The sequence below is a fragment of the Dendrobates tinctorius genome, unplaced genomic scaffold, assembly GCF_039654945.1.
Source record: "Dendrobates tinctorius isolate UK_male_01 unplaced genomic scaffold, ASM3965494v1 ptg000056l, whole genome shotgun sequence".
NCBI lineage: Eukaryota > Metazoa > Chordata > Amphibia > Anura > Dendrobatidae > Dendrobates > Dendrobates tinctorius.
This window is the reverse complement of record NW_027361724.1, coordinates 17,464,167-17,487,309: the sequence shown is the minus strand read 5'-3', so window position 1 is coordinate 17,487,309 and position 23,143 is coordinate 17,464,167. Positions and strand designations below refer to the sequence as shown.

General features: G+C 45.7%; 1 protein-coding gene across 1 annotated transcript in view; it reads left to right on the top strand.

Moving 5' to 3' along the window:
- The first annotated feature begins 20,994 nt into the window (after window positions 1-20,994).
- The window catches only part of SH3BP4 (SH3 domain binding protein 4), a 40,188-nt gene continuing 38,039 nt past the window's right edge, over window positions 20,995-23,143 (top strand). Inside the window, exon 1 of the mRNA XM_073577573.1 lies at window positions 20,995-21,152. The gene's annotated coding sequence lies outside the window, so the exon portion shown is untranslated. The remainder of the gene's footprint in view (window positions 21,153-23,143) is intronic.

Sequence of the window (23,143 nt, the reverse complement as noted above, 5' to 3'; positions counted from 1 at the left end):
CAAGACTGCTACATCCCTCTGCAAGACATCTCACAATTTTTGACTTTTCAGAGTCCGTCAAATCTCTCTTCTGACCAATTTTGCCAAAGGAAAGGAAGTTGCCTAATAATTTATCACACCTTATATAGGGTGTTGATGTCATTAGACCACACCCCTCCACATTACAGAGATGCAAATCACCTGATTTACATAATTGACAGTTGGCTTTCAAGCCTATACAGCTTGGAGTAGGACAACATGTATAAAAAGGATGATGTGATCAAAATACTCATTTGCCTAATAATTCTGCACACAGTATATATATATTTATTTACTTACTCCGACACCATCGATGGTGGGGCGGCTTTTATGCTATGTTTGATCAAATACAGTATTACTAAGAAATCTGTATGATTTAAATGCACTTTTGCTTTTTACTTATTTAATTATAGCAGGGTTTTTTTCATTTTGTCTTTTGTAGTGTTTTGTATGCTTTTTGGCCATGTGAACATGCATTTATATGCTGCATGTGTACCAACTCAAACCAAGCAAAATTTTTGTGTTTTTTCCTAAATAAACCCTGCCCCTCCAACTGCCGTCCACTTTCCCATGCTCCAGTTCCAATCCTGGGGTTTTTTTTGTCCCCCCTTGGTCCTCCACATGCTGAACATCTGGGACATGACTAACATTGTACAATGTGCGCTTCTTCGTCGTCAGATACAGTGTCGTGTCCAGTGTGTGAGGAGACAGTGACTTGTCTGTGGCGTTAACCCCTCTGCTGCCATGTTGGGCACAGACTGTGGCAAGGAGCGTCTCTTCCTGTGTATCCGGCCACAGGCTGCACATTGGAGGCTGCTTCTTCTATCTGGGGAAGTTCATGAAGCAGAAGCCTCTCTGTGTTCATGTAATGTAACTTGTCTGACAGGTCATGGGTCCAGGTCAGCAGATGATTGCAGACTATTAGCTGGTTTCGATGTTAGGTACAGGTGAGTCAGGACTAGATGTTGGGTGGAAGCCTTCCAGTATTTGTAAGGCCTCGTGCACATGCTGAGTATTTGGTGTGTTTTTACCTCAGTATTTATAAGGCCTCGTGCACACGCTGAGTATTTGGTGACTTTTTACCTCAGTATTTAAAAGGCCTCGTGCACACTCTGAGTATTTGGTGAGTTTTTACCTCAGTATTTAAAAGGCCTCGTGCACACTCTGAGTATTTGGTGAGTTTTTACCTCAGTATTTGTAAGGCCTCGTGCACACGCTGAGTTTTTGGTGACTTTTTACCTCAGTATTTAAAAGGCCTCGTGCACACTCTGAGTATTTGGTGAGTTTTTACCTCAGTATTTGTAAGGCCTCGTGCACACGCTGAGTTTTTGGTGACTTTTTACCTCAGTATTTAAAAGGCCTCGTGCACACTCTGAGTATTTGGTGAGTTTTTACCTCAGTATTTATAAGGCCTCGTGCACACGCTGAGTATTTGGTGACTTTTTACCTCAGTATTTAAAAGGCCTCGTGCACACTCTGAGTATTTGGTGAGTTTTTACCTCAGTATTTAAAAGGCCTCGTGCACACTCTGAGTATTTGGTGAGTTTTTACCTCAGTATTTGTAAGGCCTCGTGCACACGCTGAGTTTTTGGTGACTTTTTACCTCAGTATTTAAAAGGCCTCGTGCACACTCTGAGTATTTGGTGAGTTTTTACCTCAGTATTTGTAAGGCCTCGTGCACACTCTGAGTATTTGGTGAGTTTTTACCTCAGTATTTAAAAGGCCTCGTGCACACTCTGAGTATTTGGTGAGTTTTTACCTCAGTATTTATAAGGCCTCGTGCACACGCTGAGTATTTGGTGACTTTTTACCTCAGTATTTAAAAGGCCTCGTGCACACTCTGAGTATTTGGTGAGTTTTTACCTCAGTATTTGTAAGGCCTCGTGCACACGCTGAGTTTTTGGTGATTTTTTTGCTCAGTATTTGTAAGGCCTCATGGACACGCTGAGTACTTGGTGTTTTTTACCTCAGTATTTTTGAGGCCTCATGCACACATTGTGTATTTGCTGAGTTTTTCACCTCAGTACTGAACCCCTTCCTGCCCCTTGACGTACCGTATGCGTCATGAAAACTAGTGACATCCCAACCCCGTCACATGACCGGGGGGACCACAGAGTCTGAATAGCCCGGGGCCCTGGCTACCCTTAAACCACCCCTGGCTGCGTACTTCCTCCTTTAAGCCCCGCCTACTTACGCATACTCTTGCATGTGTCCTGAGCACCTATATTTAACACTGGGTACGCAGGACATGCGGATATATGCGGATGCGTCATTTTGACATGCCCGCCAACCGCACGGGAACGCAACAAGTTGCGTTTTGTGCAGACGGCTGGCGAGTCAAAACGACGCATCCGCGTACATCCGCATGTCCTGCATACCCAATGTTAAAGATAGGTACGCAGGACGCATGCATAAATATGCGGAAGCAGGCGGGGCTTAAAGGAGAAAGTACGCAGCCCTCTGCAGAGCCCCCGAACGCTAATGTGAACCCAGCCTAAGGGACTAGACTAAAAATGTAGTATACAGTTAGGTCCATATTTATTTGGGCAGAGACATTTTTCTAATTTTGGTTCTAGACATTACCACAATGAATTTTACACAAAACAATTCAGATGCAGTTGAAGTTCAGACTTTCAGCTTTCATTTGAGGGTATCCACATTAAATTTGGATGAAGGGTTTAGGAGTTTCAGCTCCTTACCACCGTGTTTTTAAAGGGCCCAAAAGTAATTGGACAATTGACTCCAAGGATATTTCACGGACAGGTGTGGGCAATCCCTTCGTTATGTCATTCTCAATTAAGCAGATAAAAGGCCTGGAGTTGATTTGAGGTGTGATGCTTGCATTTTGAAGGTTTTGCTGTGAAGGAAACAAGCGGTCAAAGGAGCTCTCCATGCAGGTGAAACAAGCCATCCTTAAGCTGTAAAAACATAAAAAACCCATCCGAGAAATTGCTACAACATTAGGAGTGGCAAAATCTACAGTTTGGTACATCCTGAGAAAGAAAGAAAGCACTGGTGAACTCATCAACGCAAAAAGACCTGGGCGCCCACGGAAGACAACAGTGGTGGATGATCGCAGAATAATCTCCATGGTGAAGAGAAACCCCTTCACAACAGCCAACCAAGTGAACAACACTCTCCAGGAGGTAGGCGTATCAATATCCAAATCTACCATAAAGAGAAGACTGCATGAAAGTTAATACAGAGGGTTCACTGCTCGGTGCAAGCCACTCATAAGCATCAAGAATCATAAGGCTAGACTGGACTTTGCTAAAAAAACATCTAAAAAACCCAGCACAGTTCTAGAAGAACATTCTTTGGACAGATGAAACCAAGATCAACCTCTACCAGAATGATGGAAAGAGAAAAGTATGGCGAAGACTTGGTACAGCTCACGATCCAAAGCATACCACATCATCTGTAAAACACAGCGGAGGCAGTGTGATGGCTTGGGCATGCATGGCTGCCAGTGGCACTGGGTCACTAGTGTTTATTGATTATGTGACACAGGACAGAAGCAGCCGAATGAATTCTGAGGTATTCAGAGCCATACTGTGTGCTCAGATCCAGCCAAATGCAGCCAAACTGATTGGTCGTCGTTTCATACTACAGATGGACAATGACCCAAAACATAAAGCCAAAGCAACCTAGGAGTTTATTAAAGCAAAGAAGTGGAATATTCTTGAATGGCCAAGTCAGTCATCTGATCTCAACCCAATTGAGCATGCATTTCACTTGTTAAAGACTAAAATTCAGACAGAAACGCCCACAAACAGCAACTGAAAACCACCGCAGTGAAGGCCTGGCAGAGCATCAAAAAGGAGGAAACACAGCGTCTGGTGATGTCCATGAGTTCAAGACTTCAGGCAGTCATTGCCAACAAAGGGTTTTCAACCAAGTACTAGAAATGAACATTTTATTTACAAATATTTAATCTGTCCAATTACTTTTGGTCCGTTTAAAAACCGGGTGGTACATGTTAAGGAGCTGAAAGACCTAAACCCTTCATCCAATTTTAATGTGGATACCCTCAAATGAAAGCTGAAAGTCTGAACTTCAACTGCATCTGAATTGTTTTGTTTAAAAATCATTGTGGTAATGTCTAGAACCAAAATTAGAAAAATGTTGTCTCTGTCCAAATATATATGGACCTAACTGTATTATAATGAACTTGCCACCGGGAAGCAAAGACACATAAATATATTTAAAAAGAAAAAAATAGAATGGCACTAAGAAACAGTCTACTTACAGGTGGAGTGGGTGGACTCTGAGTCAGCAACACTTTGCAAGGTGAAAGCACGGTAGTGAAGGTGCTTTCTTGAAAAAGCACACGAGGCAATCCAAAAAATAAGGAAAAAAGCAGCACACTCTGTTTACCGTATCATAAAAAACCTAAGTCCTTTATTTTGGAACAGTATGCATGGACAAGGTTTATGAGGGCAGGATAAGTGCAGGCATGCAGACAAGAAACAGGACTACGGCCGTTTCATGTTAAACTGCTTTTTTCCTTATTTTTTACATAGATATATCTACCATAGAGGTATCATAGATTTCTATGGAGCCTAAGATGGGACGGTGATGGGGACTTAAGTGCTTGTTGCTTTTGTAGTGCCTACCTACAATCACTGTTATAGGGAGAGAGGCCTCACATAGAGGGGTTGTCACTCCACAGCCTTCAACCATGAAAGATAAAGAGCATCTAGTCATGCTGGGTGATTGATGGTAGTGGTGCTTGTTTTAGGGTATTTAGACTGAATTGGGTTTTATGGAATTAAATGATAGCTTCCAGTATTTGGAGGCAATTGTCTTTGTTTGATGCCTAATGTTTTCATAATTAACAGAAATGTGAAATTAATGGTTCTTTTTTTCACCAATGTACTTTAATGTTTGTAAATTAGAAATTAATATCCATCATCATAAGTCATTTGGCATCTTGCTTCCAGGTATCAGCATGGTATGCTGGTGACAAAATCTTATTGCAAAATTCTGGAAAGTTGCAACCTGGTACACATATAACGTACAGTATGTAGACTAAAGGTGCCCATACGTGTTAGACTAGTTTCACGCATTTTACATTCACGGTCAGTGTTTGGACTACTATGTACAGACTAGATATGGGTCTCCATAGGCTCATCTGAGGCTATTGAGTTCAGGTCAGAAGACCTGCGACCAGTCTGACTGGCTTTCATTAAGGTCAGTGAAGAAATCCTTGTTATTTGTCATATGGCTGCTTGCACCAGAATCTATACACCATATATGCTTTGCAGATGGGCCTGTACTGGCATTAAATGCAGCTTCAACACATGCAGAATATTCCTTTGCAGCTGTTTTAACCCTTTGATGACTTCTGCTTTTTAAACTGACTCATTCTTGCTTTCCAAATTCTGCAGTCTGCTTTAAGGTGGTCAAAAACATTCACAAGTTTCTTTTAGATTGCTCTTCTATTTAAGGAAATCCTGTGTCTTTAATGCGGTTTCTGCTCTGGAATCATTACTGCTGCTTACATGCTGCATTTTTCTCTTGAATTCATCCACAAGTTTGCCTTTAACATACTCTAGTGTCAGCTCATCATTTATCCGTGCATCTACTGCAGTCCATGAGTGTGTCAGAACTTTCTGAAAGACCACTTAATAGAAGGGCAGCAACATGAAAATCTTTAATTTCTTCTCCAATACCCCTGAGACACTCCACATTCTCTGGGGTGTTTCTTATCTAATCCTGCATATTCAGTTCATCGCTTAGCTTAGACTGATACAGCTTTCTCATGAGATAAAGCTTATTGCTGAGATTTGATCTTTCATGCACTTTCTGTAACTTACCCCACATCCCCTTTGCAGTTGCACACTTGCATATATGCACAATCTGATTATCATCTACACTGAGGGAGATCGTGCTTTGTGCTTTCTGATCCTTCTCTAGCCAATCATCTGGTAATGGATGAGGCACTTGTTCCTGAGTATATTTCCACCAACCTTCTCTTATGAGCAGCATCTTCATCTTGAATTTCTAGGACAGGTAGTTCTGGTTAGTGAGGCTTGGCACTGAGAACTTGACAGGATTGCTGCTAGTGGACATCTTCTCTGTTGCTCTGTGCTGCTTTTGCTCTGGACTTCTGTTGCTGTGTTACTCTGGGGTTCTGTGTCACTCTGGACCCATAACCTGTTGACAGCGGATTATTCAGGATACTCTCCAAGCGTATGACAACAGAGCTTCTTATTCAGGAACAATAAGGAACAATATATGATAAGCTTAATATATCAGGAATAATTATTTGTGTTAGCGTAGCTGGTCTGGAGCCGGAATCTCCAGGAGTGGACCCTCTGGGCCGTTGCACCGAGGGGCCCCGGGCGAGCTGCCAGGTGGAACCGACCCCTATACAGGAACCTTTAGGAGCAGGCCAAGGGGTTCAAGTACCACGGTAGCTGGCACCGAGAGGGGCGGCTCAGGATGGACTGGAGTAGGAGTGTGGGACTAAAGTGTAGATGGCAGAACAGAGCTGGCACACTGGAGACAGGAGTGGAATAAGACTGTAGACTGGAACGTGGAGGGACAGAAGTGTAAATGACAGGACGGAGCTGGAACACAGGAGACAGGAATGGAGTAAGAGAGTAGACTGGAACGTGGAGGGATGGCTGGAGCAGGAACACAGGAGACAGGACTAGAGGAGGACGGAAGGACTGGAGCAGGTTGGAACAGGAACACCGGAGGCAGGACTGGAGTGGGACAGCAGGACTGGAGCAGGATGGAACAGGAACACCAGAGGCAGGACTGGAGTAGGACAGCAGGACGGGAGCAGGATGGAACAGGAACACCGGAGGCAGGACTGGAGTAGGACGGCAGGACTGGAGCAGGATGGAACAGGAACACCGGACGGCAGGACTGGAGTAGGACGGCAGGACTGGAGCAGGATGGAACAGGAACACCGGAGGCAGGACAGGAGTGCAGCAGGGGGGACTGATAGCAGGACTGCAAGGCTGCTTCAGGGAGAACACGAGAACGGGAGTGTGAGACTGCAGAGAGCACACGAAGAAGCAGGGCCCAGTGTGCTAGGAAACACAACGAACAGGCACTTCCCTCAGGGGGAAGAGGCCTGATATGCCCCTGTCTGGTCTGCCATTGGTCAGGGGGTGCTTCCGGGTCAGGGCACAGCCGGAGCGCAAGAGGCAGAAGGGAGGCGCGGCCGCGACCTATGGCGCATGCGCATTGCATGCAGAGACGACGGCGGCCACGCGCCTGTCAGAGGTGACTGCTGTCGTCGTCGGGCGGCTGTGGCGTGGGAGCGATGGCCGGGTGAGTACGCAGAGACGGCGTGGGAGCGGAGGCCGGGTGAGTATGTGGGCACGGCGTGACAGTTTGTGTGTCTCTATCTGTGCATCATCTGCAGCAGACTGCTTCTCTCATACACAGACACAGGAAAAACAGGAAACACAGTCACATGCTCTGTCTGTGTGAGCATCTGAGAGTTTTTTTTGTTTTAACTTTATGAACAGCATACAAATCTAGCAACTGAACACTCATAGACAGGAATGGAGTTGTTGCACCAAACATATTCCAACACTTTTGTTCTCTGGGACATAAACTTCTTCCAGAGGAGTTTGGCAGTGACTCTCATAGAGAACACAGAAACACAAGGCCAAGCCGAGTGTTCCTGTAAACGGGGGAGTCAAGAGAGATACCTGTCGGCCAAAAGATCATTAGTTCAATAACTCAATTGTGTGTTGGGGGCTTAAAAGTAGTAAAAACACGGCCCCCAGAAATGTTAATAACCTTTATGTCACAGGGTTACCACAATAGAGAGGAGCCAGAAGACCGCAGCGTCTTAACAGTCCTACTCTTGTGCTAAGAAAAAGCACTTCTTTTTAATGGTGTTTATTTATTTTCGCAGAACAGAGGTTAATCAGCCACGTTGGAAACTCTGAGCTCTCAGCTGACCTTAGTTAGCCACTCCCATCCCCTTTTTAATCTGAGTCTTGATTCAATCCCATGTCAGAGCTAGCATTTGCTGCATGGTTTAGGATGAGAGGTGTTCATATGAGAAGGAGGTTTGGAGGAGTTATCTGTGATTGTTGTGTGGTAAGTGTGATAATTCCCTTTCCTCATCTTACTTGGGTTATTCCCCCATCCTTCACTCCCCGCTGCATTCCTCTGTTATTTGTGAGTGAATATTTGTATGCCTGGTATTTTCAGTTACCCCCTTGTTTTTGTAGCCTTGTCTGTCAGGTTGGTGTACTGCGGTACGCGGTAGCGCCCCTCTTCTCTGGATGAGGGAAGAGAACAGATGGAGGGCTAATTCAGTAGATAAGACAAGGGTGGCGGCCCTGGCATCTTCACCTTCAGAAGTATCACGGCGAACAGGGCGAGCTAGGGTGCCCACTAGTGGTAGGGACAGGGAACGAACCCATGGTCCCAGGTCACCCGACAGCTGAGTCTTGACACATTACTTCTGAAAGCATGAAGCTCATGGGGTTTTTAAGATGGTTTTGGTATTTGGATAGATACAAGATACAAAAAAGATCTAAATAGTACAGAGGGTGTTGTACTATATAAACTGCTGCAGGCCCCAATACCTAATTTGTGTTATTTTTTCATCTTTTCTCTTTTGCCTTGCTGCTGGATTTTGTGCCAATTACATCAGAATTACCAATGTTTGATTCATCTATGCAAATTCAAAGATTTTTTATGTCTCTTTTGCTTTTTTTGAGCATTTTGAAAAACACTAATATCTCACCTGAGGTCCGAGTGAATAGAATTGCAACACACGCTAGCCTGATCCGAATTACGTAATGTAAATAGCAGCGGTTCCTGCACCTCTCCTATGCGGGCAGGCTCACAAAAGTTGAACATGGAGCTAGATCCGGGGTGGGCAATTAATTTTCCTGAGGGGCCACATGAGAGGCCGTGACTTGAGGAGGGCCGAACCATTATTCTACTCAATATTAATATCGATATATTATAATTATTATATCTAATATGTAAAGCTCAAGTGTGTGTATGTATGTGTGTGTGTGTGTGTATGTCCGGGATTGGCATCCGCACCGTCGCAGCTACAGCCACAAAATTTGGCACAGTCACACGTCTGGACCCCAAGAGCGTCCTAAGCTATGTTGTGAGGCGAAATTTTAACCCCGCGCGTTCCAATTCACCAAACAATTTTGCCCCTATCTACATAATGGGGAAAAAGTGTGTGTGTATCAAGCCCCGCCCCTCATTATGATGTCATAATGGTTGCCATGGTGACACTGATGTCATCATAGGTTGCAAGCCCCACTGCTCATTATGATGTCATAATGGTTGACTATGGGATGGAGGATGTGTGATGGGTATATGGGCACTGGACTATTGGATGGAGGATATGTATGATGGGTATATGGGCACCGGACTATCAGGATCCTGACAGTGCAGGCGTATAGCCTCCGCTGAGCAGGGACTCACCCGCACTGTAGGGACCCCTGGGGACAGGAACATCCAGAAAGTACAGATGCACAGGACCTGAACGCTGAAGGTTAGCAAGCCGGCACAGGACCTACGGTCTTGTGACTGCAAGGGGGCGGGGCTTAGCGTCCAGCTTTCAGAGAAGATAGAAAACTCAGAGTCGGGCAAAACGGAGTTCATACACAGTACGGGCAAACGAGGTACAGGAGGGATAAACATACGGGAGGTCAGACAAAGCCAAAGGTCATACACAAGAGGGCGGTGCGGTACCAAAGGGACGAGCAGAGAGTAGTTGAGTCACAAGCAGAGAGTCATACACGAGAAAGCGGTGCGGTACAAGAGGGGCAGGCAGAACTCGTAACTGGGACAGAACCGGATCACAACCAAACAAGCAACAAGTTATCAGGCACAAGGCACACGTATACAAGAGGTCAACTAACAGCGGAGGGCAGGAGTATAACTGACACCGGATCTAGGTCCAGTGAGCATTAAATAGCCACCCTCTGCCAGAGAGAGGCAGAACAATTAACCCCCAGTCTGACCAGGACGGGTCAAAGCGAAACCCCATCCTGGATCATGACAGGGACTATGGGATGGAGGATGTGTGATGGGTATATGGGCACTGGACTATGGGATGGAGGATATGTATGACCGGTTATATGGGCACGGGACTATGGGATGGAGGATGTGTGATGGGTATATGGGCACTGGACTATGGGATGGAGGATATGTATGACGGGTATATGGGCACGGGACTATGGGATGGCGGATATGTATGACAGGTATATGTGCACGGGACTATGGGATGGAGGATATGTATGATGGGTATATGGGCATGGGACTATGGGATGGAGGATGTGTGATGGGTATATGGGCATGGGACTATGGGATGGAGGATGTGTGATGGGTATATGGGCACTCGACTATGGGATGGAGGATATGTATGATGGGTATATGGGCACGGGCCTATGGGATCGTGGATATGTATGATGGGTATATGGGCACGGGGCTATGGGATGGAGGATGATTATAATTTGCTATAACTAACCACAGTTAGTTACTATGCCCGGGCAGCGCCGGGCTCTTCAGCTAGTTATTGATATTTATATTAATATTAATTGTATCACTTAATATTGAGCAGAATTAAGTATACTGACATCCCCCTATATATCGTTTGAACCCGAATACAGCCCCTTCTGCATATCATATGAGCCCCCCAACAGCGCCTTATATGCGGCATGAGCCCCACACAGCCTCCCCCATATGCGGCATGAGCCCCACACAGCTTCCCCCATATGTGACATGAGCCCCACACAGCCACCCCCATATGTGGCATGAGCCCCACACAGCCTCCCCATATACATCATGAGCCCCTCGCAGCCTCCCCATATACACTACATGAGCCCTTCACAGCCTCCCCATATACACTGCATGAGCCCCACACAGCCTCCCTATATACACTGCATGAGGCCGCCATAGCCACTCTATATACAGCATGAAACAGCCATAGCCTCCCCATGTGCAGCATGTCACCCCATAGCCTCCCCTTGTGCAGCACAACACCCCCGTACAGCGTTGGACAGGAGCACTTTGGGCCCACCAGAGAAAATCATTCTTGGGGCTGACTATGTAGCTACATAGAAATAAATACAAGACCCCCAATTGTGTGGTAAAACACGCTAATATCAGGGTATAATATAAGGTAGTACACGTCTTAATTATGTAGCAAGGGTTGGGGTAGCCTCAGTGGTGCAACTACAAAGTTATGGGCCCCGGTGCAAACTTTCAAATGGGGCCCCCCATGCCAAAATACACACACATCTCCGTTCTGTACACCTCGTAAACACGTGGCTCCATACACCTCATACACGCGCGCTCCGCTCCGTACACCTCGTACACACGCGGCTCCACTCCGTACGCCTCATACACACACATCTATACTCCGTACACCTCGTACACACACATCTCCGCTCCGTACACCTCATACACACGCGGCTCCGCACACCTCGTACACAGACGGCTCCGCTCCATACAGCTCGTACACACACGGCTACGCCCCGTACACTTCGTACACACATGGCTCTGCTCCGGACACCTCATACACACAGGGCTTTGCTCCGTACACCTCGTACACACACGGCTGCGCTCCATACACTTCGTACACACACGGCTCTGCTCCGTACACCATGTACACACACAGCTCTGCTACATCTAAACTGTAAACCCCTCCTGACCCCACACATAAACTTACCCTCTCCCAGCACCATGACAACCAGCACAGCAGAGTCCTGCACACACTGAGGTCCCTGATCTTGAGACCCCTGACTCCTCCCCACCTGTGACCTCATCACAGGTTCTGTGCGCACAGAACAGCCATTGTGCGTGCCTTCCCCCTGCACTCTGTAGTCACGGGGCCAAGGACCCTGTAGTCTGGGGTCACTGAGGTGTCGGCTTTGAGTGATGGTAGCAGGTCTCATCCTCCATCACGTGAGACACTGGGGAGTGGAGTGCACAGGTCAGGGGGAGGAATAACCGAGTCCATACTGGAGGAGGGGGCGCAGGATGTGATGGAAGCCCAGGTCCCACATGAAGCCAGCTGCTTCTTTGCTGGACTGGGCGGGCTCCTAACCACTCTGGGGCCCCGTCGCAGCTGCGACCCCTGCTACTTCAGTAGTTACACCCCTGGGTAGCCTCCTCATAGAAAAAAAAGTAGCCCCCTCATAGGCTCTACAATATAGCCTCCTCATAGTATATAAAGTAGCCCCTCATAGAATATAATGCAGCCCCCTCTCATAGAATATAATGCAAGGTATAATTCAGCCCCACCACAGAATATAATGTAGCCTCCTCAGAGCATAATGCAGCCCCCCTAGAGTATACTGTAGCCCCCTCATAGGGCATAATGCTGCCCCCCTCATATAGTATGATGTAGCACCCCCAGTATATAATGTAGTCTCCTGAGAGAATAATGCAGCCCCCAAACAGAATATAATGCAGTCCCCCATGGAATATAATGTAACCCCTCATAAAGAATAATGCAGCCCCCCTCATAAGGTATAATGCTGCCCGCCTCATAGGGTATAATGCAGCCCCTCTCCACCTCCATCCCCATCATTGACCTCATCACCACCTCCATCATTGCCTTCTCCACCACCACTCCTATCATTGCTGTTTCCACCACCTCAATCATTGCCTCCTCCCCCACCACCACCATTGTCCTTTCCACCACTACCATCATTGTCATTTCCACCACAACCATCACTGCTTTCTCCCCCACCACCCCCATCATTGCCCATTTCAACACCTCCATAATTGCCTCATTCCCCACCACCCCCATCGTCCTATCCACCACCCCCATCACTGCTCATCTCCAATACACACACAGCACCGCACCACTCTCTCCCACACACACACAAAGCACCGCACCACTCTCACACACATACAAAGCATCACACCACATACATACAGCATCACGTCCACTCACCTCTCCGCAGCCGCAGCACATCCCGACAGCATCATCCTCGCCGTCAGCTGTCTGAAGCAGCACGAATGATGACGTTATCCAGTGCACTGTGTCAGACAGGAAGTGCCGGGCAGGAAGCAGGACTCCATCTAATCCCTGAAGCTCTGCTGCCAAGCTGCATGGATAGCTTCTGCCCGCTGATTGCCTCAGGGTGAGCCGTCCTGTAGGGCCCACCTCCGGGACCCCGATGCAGCTGCATGTACATGTGGGCAGTGTTAGCCTGCGGCTAACACTGCCCACTATTAAAGTTAAATGATAATCACTCCTCTCCATGCCCATGGGGGAGTGGGGAAGCGTGAAAATTAATTTATCTTTAGCAGCGGGGACAGGCTTCTGCCTCCAGCTGCTGCTCCGCTAGCACAGGGCGGACCCCCTTGACTCAGGGGCTCCATAGCAGCTGGGTGTGCCGCTATTAGCGACACACAACTGGCTGGGGGGCCCTGGAGCAGCAGGGGCCCTAGGCAGCTGCTGGCCCATATGCCAGCAGGTGTCAGTGCCTAGGCCCACCGGAGAATCCTATGCCCCCATAGCATCCCCTTGTGCAGCACAACACCCCCATAGCCACCCCTTGTGCAGCATGACACCCCCATAGCCTCCCCATGCCCACCCAAACATCCAATACACATGAAAAAAAATAAACAACACATACTCACCTCGGTCCCGTTCCCCGGCGTTCTGCTTCCCTCACTGCCTCCAATGCGCAGACTTTCTGCAGTACACAGCAATTACACTGCACACTGCAGTACTTTACTGTGCCCTCAATAGGGCAGATATACAGTTAGGTCCATATATATTTGGACAGAGACAACATTTTTCTAATTTTTGGTTCTAGACATTACCACAATGAATTTTAAGCAATACAATTCAGATGCAGTTGAAGTTCTGGCTTTCATTTGAGGGTATCCACATTAAAGTTTCAGCTCCTTAACATGTGCCACCCTGTTTTTAAAGGGACCAAAAGTAATTGGACAATTGACTCCAAGGCTATTTCATGGACAGGTGTGGGCAATTCCTTCGTTATGTCATTCTCAATTAAGCAGATAAAACGCCTGGAGTTCATTTGAGGTGTGGTGCTTGCATTTGGAAGGTTTTGCTGTGAAGGAAACAAGCGGTCAAAGGAGCTCTCCATGCAGGTGAAACAAGCCATCCTTAACCCCTTCACCCCCAAGGGTGGTTTGCACGTTCATGACCGGGCCAATTTTTACAATTCTGACCACTGTCCCTTTATGAGGTCATAACTCTGGAACGCTTCCATGGATCCCGGTGATTCTGACATTGTTTTCTCGTGACATATTGTACTTCATGATAGTGGTAAAATTTCTTTCAAATAACTTGCGTTTATTTGTGAAAAAAATGGAAATTTGGCAAAAATTTTGAAAATTTCGCAATTTTCCAACTTTGAATTTTTATGCCCGTAAATCACAGAGATACGGCACACAAAAAACTTGATAAGTAACATTTCCCACATGTTTACTTTACATCAGCACAATTCTAGAACCAAAAATTTTTTTGTTAGGAAGTTATAAGGGTTAAAAATTGACCAGCAATTTCTCATTTTTGCAACACCATTTTATTTTTACGGACCACATCACATTTGAAGCCACTTTGAGGGGTCTATATGATAGAAAATACCCAAAAGTGACACCATTCTAAAAACCGCACCCCTTAAGGTGCTCAAAACCACATTCAAGAAGTTTATTAACCCTTTAGGTGCGTCACAGGAATTTTTTGAATATTTAAAAAAAAATGAATATCTAACTTTTTTTCACAAAAAAAATACTTCAGGTTCAATTTTTTTTATTTTACCAAGGGTAACAGGACAAATTGGACTGCAAAAGTTATTGTGCAATTTGTCCTGAGTACGCTGATACCTGATATGTTGGGGGAACCACTGTTTCGGCGCATGGCAGAGCTCAGAAGGGAAGGAGCGCCGTTTGACTTTTTCAATGAAAAATTGGCTGGAATTCAGATCGGACGCCATGTCACGTTTGGAGAGCCCCTGATGTACCTAAACAGTGGAAACCCCCCACAAGTGACCCCATTTTGGAAACTAGACCCCCCAAGGAACTTATCTAGATATGTGGTGATAACTTGGAACCCACATGGGCTTCACAGAAGTTTATAACGTACAGCGGTACAATTAAAAAATCATATTTTATCCACAAAAATGATCTTTTCACCCCAATTTTTATTTTCCCAAGGGTAACAGGACCCTAAAAGTTATTTTGCCATTTGTCCTGAGTAAGCTGATACCCCACATGTGGGGGTAAACCACTATTTGGGCGCATGGCAGAGCTCGGAAGGGAAGCAGCGCCATTTGACGTTTTTGGCTGGAATTGAGATTGGACACCATGTCGCGATTGGAAAACCCCTGATGTACCAAAACAGTGGAAACCCCCCACAAATGACACCATTTTGGAAACTAGACCCCCCAAGGAACTTATCTAGATGTGTGGTGAGAACTTTTAACCCCCAAGGGCTTCATAGAAGTTTATAACATACAGCTGTACAATTAAAAAATCATATTTTTTCCACAAAAATGATCTTTTCACCCTCAATTCTTATTTTTCCAAGGGTAACAGGGCCCTAAAAGGTATTGTGCAATTTGTCCTGAGTACGCTGATACCCCACATGTGCGGGTAAACCACTATTTGGGCGCATGGCAGAGCTCGGAAGGGAAGCAGCGCCATTTGACGTTTTTGGCTGGAATTAAGATCTGACACCATGTCGCGTTTGGAAAGCCCCTGATGTACCAAACCAGTAGAAACCCCCCACAAATGACACCATTTTGGAAACTAGACCCCCAAGGAACTTATCTAGATGTGTGGTGAGCACTTTGACCCCTCCAGTGCGTCACAGAAGTTTATAACGCCCGGGCGTGGAAATAAAAAATTCGTATTTTTTCCACAAACATGATCTTTTAGTCACCATTTTTTTATTTTCCCAAGGGTACCAGGAGAAATTGCACTCCAAAAGTTGTTTTCCAATTTGTCATGAGTACGCTGACACCCCATTTGTGGGAGAAAACTCCTGTATGGGCACACGTTGGGGTTCGGAAGGGAAGTAGTGACGTTTTGGAATGCAGATTTTGATGGAATGGTCTGCGGGTGTCATGTTGCCTTTGGAGAGCCCTTAATGTACCTAAACAGTGGAAACCCCCCCACAAATGACCCCATTTTGGAAACTAGACCCCCCAAGGAACTTATCTAGATGTGTGGTTAGCACTTTGAACTCCCAAGGGCTTCACAGAAGTTTATAATGCCCGGGCATGAAAATAAAAAAATCGTATTTTTTCCACAAACATGATCAATTAGTCCCCAATTTTTTTATTTTCCCAAGGGTAACAGGAGAAATTGAACCCCAAAAGTTGTTGTCCAATTTGTCCTGAGTACGCTGACACCCCATTTGTGGGAGAAAACTACTGTATGGGCACACGTCGGGGCTTGGAATGGAAGTAGTGACGTTTTGGAATGCAGACTTTGATGGAATGGTCTGCGGGTGTCATGTGCGTTTGGAGAGCCCCTAATCTACCTAAACTATTGAAACTCCCCACAAGTGACCCCATTTTGGACACTAGACCCCCCACGGAACTTATCTAGATGTGTGGTGAGCACTTTGAACCCCCAAGTGCTTCACAGAAGTTTATAACGCCCGGGCGTGAAAATAAAAAAAAATATTTTTTTCCACAAGATATTTTTGCCCCCAATTTTTTATTTTCCTAACGGTAACAGGAGAAATCGGACCCCAAAAGTTGTTTTGCAATTTGTCCTGAGTAGGCTGATACCCTACATGTGGGGGTAAAACACTGTTTGGGCGCATGGCAGAGCTTGGAAGGGAAGGAGCACCATTTGACTTTTTCAACTCAGAATTGGCTGGAATTGAGATCAGACCCCATGTTGCATTTGGAGAGCACCTGATGTGCCCAAACAGTGGAAACCCCCAATTCTAACTACAACCCTAACGCCAACACACCCCTAACCCTAATCTCAGCCCTAACCCTAACCTTAGCCCTAACCCTAGCCCTAGCCCTAACCCTAACCCTGGCCCTAACCCTAGCCCTAACTCTAATGGGAAAATGGAAATAAATACATTTTCTTTTAATTTTATTATTTTTCTGTTACTAAGGGGGTGATAAAGGGGGCTTTGATTTACTATTTATGGCGGTATTTATTTTTGGCAGCTGTCGCACGCTAAAAGACGCTTTTTATTGTAAAAATAGTTTTTGCATCACCACATATTGAGAGCTATAATTTTTCCGTATTTTGACTCACTGAGTCATATGAGGTCTTATTTTTTTGCGGGACGAGTTGACGTTTTTATTGGTACCATTTTCGGGCACGTGACTTTTTTGATCGCTTTTTATTCCGATTTTTGGGACGCAGAATGAACAAAAACCAGCATTTCATGAATATCTTTTGGGGGGCTGCGCTTACACCGTTCCGCGTCCGGTAAAATTGATAAAGCGGTTTTATTCTTCGGGTCAGTACGGTTACAGCGATACCTCATTTAGGTCGTTTTTTTATGTTTTGTCGGTTTTATGCAATGAAAATTATTTTTGTATCGCTTTATTCTGCAAGCTATAACTTTTTTATTTTTTCACTGACGATGCTGTATGGTGGCTCGTTTTTGCGGGACAAGATGACGTTTTCAGCGGTACCATGGCTATTTATATGCGTCTTTTTGATCGCGCGTTACTGCACTTTTTGTTTGGCGGTATGATAATAAATCATTATTTTTTGCTTTGTTTTCTATTTTTATTTTTTAAGGGGTTCGCTAAAGGGGTTAACTAATGGGATAGTTTTATAGGGCAGGTCGTTACGGACGCGGCGATACCTAATATGTGTACTTTTATTGCTTTTTTTTATTTTAAAAAAATGGATTTATTGGGGGAATATTTTTTTTTTCTAATTTATTTGGCGATTTTTTTTAAATTATTTTAACACTTTTTTTTTAACTTTATTACATAGTCCCAGGTGGGACATCACTGTCCTGTGACAGATTGCTGATCTGTCACATCACAGATCACTGTGACAGATCAGCAATCTGTCACAGGCAGTTCTGCAGACTTCCTCATGCCTGCGCTTTGCAGGCAGAGGAAGTCAGCTCCCTACAGGCCCCCGAAGGCCCCCATCGCCATCTTGGATTCGGGGGCCTGTAGGGAAAGAGACCCCCGCAGCAGCGCTGCACATTGCGCTGCCGTGGGGGGCTCAGGGAAGCACGGAGGGAGCCCCCTCCCTGCCGATGCTTCCCTTTATCCCCCGGTACACCGCGATCGTGTTTGATCGTGGTGTGCAAGGGGTTAACGTGTCGGGGGCGGTCCGTGACCGCCCCTGACACATAGTGCCGGGTGTCAGCTGTGATAATCAGCTGACACCCGGCCGCGATCAGCGACGCTCACCACGTGGGCGCCGCTGATAGCGGTAGACGTACTATCCCGTCCATTGGCATAGGGGCCCGGGTCCCATGGACGGGATAGTACGTCTGATGTCAGGAAGGGGTTAAGCTGCAAAAACAGAAAAAACCCATCTGAGAATTTGCTACAACATTAGGAGTGGCAAAATCTACAGTTTGGTACATCCTGAGAAAGAAAGAAAGCACTGGTGAACTCATCAATGCAAAAAGACCTGGGTGCCCACGGAAGACAACAGTGTTGGATGATCGCAGAATAATCTCCATGGTGAAGAGAAACCCCTTCACAACAGCCAACCAAGTGAACAACACTCTCCAGGAGGTAGGCGTATCAATATCCAAATCTACCATAAAGAGAAGACTGCATGAAAGTAAATACAGAGGGTTCACTGCACGGTGCAAGCCACTCATAAGCATCAAGAATCATAAGGCTAGACTGGACTTTGCTAAAAAACATCTAAAAAAGCCAGCACAGTTCAGGAAGAACATTCTTTGGACAGATGAAACCAAGATCAACCTCTACCAGAATGATGGAAAGAGAAAAGTATGGCGAAGGCGTGGTACAGCTCATGATCCAAAGCATACCACATCATCTGTAAAACCCGGCGGAGGCAGTGTGATGGCTTGGGCATGCATGGCTGCCAGTGGCACTGGGTCACTATTGTTTATTGATGATGTGACACAGGACAGAAGCAGCCGAATGAATTCTGAGGTATTCAGAGCCATACTGTGTGCTCAGATCCAGCCAAATGCAGCCAAACTGAATGGTCATCGTTTCATACTACAGATGGACAATGACCCAAAACAAAGCCAAAGCAACCCAGGAGTTTATTAAAGCAAAGAAGTGGAATATTCTTGAATGGCCAAGTCAGTCACCTGATCTCAAGCCAATTGAGCATGCATTTCACTTGTTAAAGACTAAACTTCAGACAGAAAGGCCCACAAACAAACAGCAACTGAAAACCACCACAGTGAAGGCCTGGCGGAGCGTCAAAAAGGAGGAAACACAGCGTCTGGTGATGTCCATGAGTTCAAGACTTCAGGCAGTCATTGCCGACAAAGGGTTTTCAACCAAGTACTAGAAATGAACATTTGATTTACAATTCTTTAATCTGTCCAATTACTTTTGGTCCCTTTAAAAACAGGGTGGCACATGTTAAGGAGCTGAAACTCCTAAACCCTTCATCCAATTTTAATGTGGATACCCTCAAATGAAAGCTGAAAGTCTGAACTTCAACTGCATCTGAATTGTTTTGTTTAAAATTCATTGTGGTAATGTCTAGAACCAAAATTAGAAAAATCATCTATCATTTATTCAGCTTCCTTGATTTCAGCTCAAGGGGGGGGGACATACAGTTTGCAAAAAGAGTTTTTTGCAAACTGTATGTCCCCCCTCACTTAGAATGTGAGCAATCCGTAGAGTTGTAAGTAGTAAGTGAAAGATGGACATTTAAATGAGGTCTGAGGCTAAGTTCACCAGGAAATGGATGTTTTGTCATCCTCCGTATTGTAGTCAGAGTGCCATCCATATGTCCATTTTTCACATCTGCATGACATCCATTTTTTTACATTAACAATAAAAAATAATAAAAGGCACAATTAATTTTTCAAGCAAAACTTTGCACTGGACTTGTTAAAAACGGATGGCGTCTGTATTGCATCCTTTTATTTGTGTACACAATGAAATGTATAGATGAGTCTCCTAAACCCTTAGAATCACTGTTGCTCCAGAAAAAGAAGCAAAAGCAATAACAAATTGCTTTTTACATCCATATTGTCATCCACAAAGCATCCGTTTTTATCCATCAACAATAGCGATGAGCGAATGTGCTCGGGTATGGCGTTTTTCGAGCACGCTGAAGACACTCCGTCAGCACTGGAGCATGCTCAGATAACACCTTATCCCAGCACATTCGCTCATCACTGATCAACAAATTAAAAAAATGTTACAAGATTAAATAGAACGTAATAAGTGCCATGGATTCGTTAAAATCAGATCCCGTAAGGATGGTGTCCACATCGCATCCATTTTTTCATGCACTTTGTAATGAATGTGAACCGAAAAGACATCAGATTAGTGCAGGTTGCGTTTTTTCTCATGGACCTTCGCTCCTTGTGTGAATGTGTTCCTCAGAATTACCACATCCCCTTGCATTTGTACAGGCTGAAAATACGCATGTCTGAATTAGGTCAATTGCATGTTTGGGCATAGCCCAACATGGCCGGGATCAGTCATCATAAGCGACACTTGTGAACCTTGTAAAATGACATTTTTCCTCGACTTATCTATCGCATTGTGTGACATCAGAGATGCTGAATCTGAGTTTACTACGGTTTTCCAATGTGTTTGTAAAATATATTGTCTGTCCAGAAAAAATAAAAAGACAAATTGGCAACTCTGCCATGAGTCGCAGCATGAAAACATGTGATCAGGAGAATCATTGTGTTATTTTTTTTTTTGCTACAACATTTCATTTTCCATTTCTCTCCCTTTCCTGCCTGCTCCTGGTATCAGCACAGACCTCCAGACGGTAACCCGACCCCGAGGCATCAGGATTCCTGGGACAGATTGTATCTGCTCTGCAGGAGTTAATCAAGATCCCAGGCTCCCCCACTCAGGCCCCTCCCCGGGGGCGGGGTCACGTCCAGCTCCTCCTCCTCCTCCTCTAAGCAGCTGGGACCTGAGAACACAGACAGCGGCGGTGGCGGCGGAGCAGAGGCATGGGGCTGCAGTGACCCGGCACTAGGAGGACCCCGGTGTAACGGAGAGGTGAGCGACCGCTGCTCCGCAGGACAGCATAGTGCTGGGCATGTTATCTGCTTGCAGCTGTCGTGCATATTATCCCTGTAATTGCCCCTCTCTGGGGTAATAACACTCTGAGCACTGTGTGTGTGACATGTTATATCCGAGCTTGTCATCTGATGCTACTCTGTACATCTGCCTCTCTGGGGCTGCAAGTGACAAACAGCTCTGCTACATCTGCACTGTATCCAGTAGGTGCCCACCACTTGATCATGGAGGGCATACAATTATAATGTTTTTGTTTTGTTCTTGCATTGAAGCATCCCCCCCATGATAACTGATAACAGAGGACAATGAGCTGCCTAGCAGATGCTGATCCCACTTGTGGTTTCCTCTATCCCTTTAAGGCCTGTCAAAGATCTGGCACCTTGGAAGTTGTATGAGGGAAGTATCCGGCAGGCTCATGCCATAGGAATGTCATTGTGAGTGATTCCTCCCGTATGTAGATACCTTGGGGGCAGAAAGTGACGGTTCTGACGTGTGCTGGTGCCGGATGTCCCCAGAACGCGTCCTGTAGGAACTTCGCTGGTACTCCTTACAGAAGGGATCCGGAATGTCAGCCGGGCACTTCCACAAAGGAAACGCATGTCCTATCCAAGGAGCTCCTGATTTCTGTCCCAGCTCATTTGTAAGCAGTCATCTGACTCCTCAGCTAATGACCCTCCACTAACCGCTACAATTAGCTCCCTCTCCGTAAATGTTTACTCTCCCCGCATTTTCCTTACGTTAACGCCTCCTGTTAGCATTTGTGGCGCTCTCCCGCAGGCTCAGGATTGTTCTGGTTGCAGTTGGATTGACCGCGTTCTGTAGCCGGTCCCATACATGTCCTTGGTGTGGAGCCGGCCGGTGGTGGACTTATTCCAAGGTTGTACAACTCCTGGTACCTGAGCCTTACAACCAGTAATGATAAAGTGGGAACATAAGCAAGAAAAAAAGTACTGGTAATGTAGCCATTAAGCTGGCCACAAAGCTCCAATAACAGTCATCCAACTTCCTTTCTGACCTCCGCATACACGCACGCTCAGCGTGTCTGTGTTTTCAACGGGAAGAGGAAAGTACGGTAAGTGGCTACCAGACTCCTTTTGTTTTGTTGGCATCACATATTTATTTTACTTGTGTAGCGCCATTAATCCCTCATCTCTTTACAGACATCACTGTCCCCATTGAGGCTCACAATCTACATTCCCTATCTCCCGTGATGACAGATGATTGGACATGTTGAGTTTCAATATGGCCGATCATTCCTTCCCCCAACATCACTTAATGGGAGAAAGTTGGCACAACCTTAATTATACATTAGATAGCCGGCTTCTTCTGCGGAAACTTGCTGATTCTTCTCTTAAGCTATATGCACGCATCTAGCATTTGGTCAGTATTTTACATCCGTATTTGGTCAGTTTTATCAGGAGTGGTACAATCGGAGGAAAAGTCTAGAAACACATCCCCACTTCTGTATTTATCACACACTCCAGGGTTTGGCTTACAGATACTGAACATGTGAACATGGTCTTAGGGCTCATTCAGACATCAATGATTTTTCTCATATGCAAAACAAATAGGTCTGAGTTTCAGCAGGGTCTTTGATCAGCGTCTCATCAGAGTTTAGTCCGTGTGCAACTTCTTACCATCTGGAATTGACAGCACTTTAGACGCTATGGGTGAAATTTCTCTTGACATGCTGCGGTCTGGAGAGACACGCAACATGTCCGTCTCTGCGGGTGATCCACAGGTGTCTCTGGACGCATAGTGGGGATGGGATTTCTGATCGTGGTCACAAACCCTCAGCTTCTTTTTTTTTTGGAGATTTCTCCAGCTTTTTCTATCAATCTGTGGAAAAAATAGAGGGCACAGGGATGAAATCCAAGTGCTGTCCACAATTTATTATTTTTTGTTTCCCACTGATCCATAGATTTGCATTGGCAAATTTGAGCCGAAACTCTGACCGATATCGGACACGA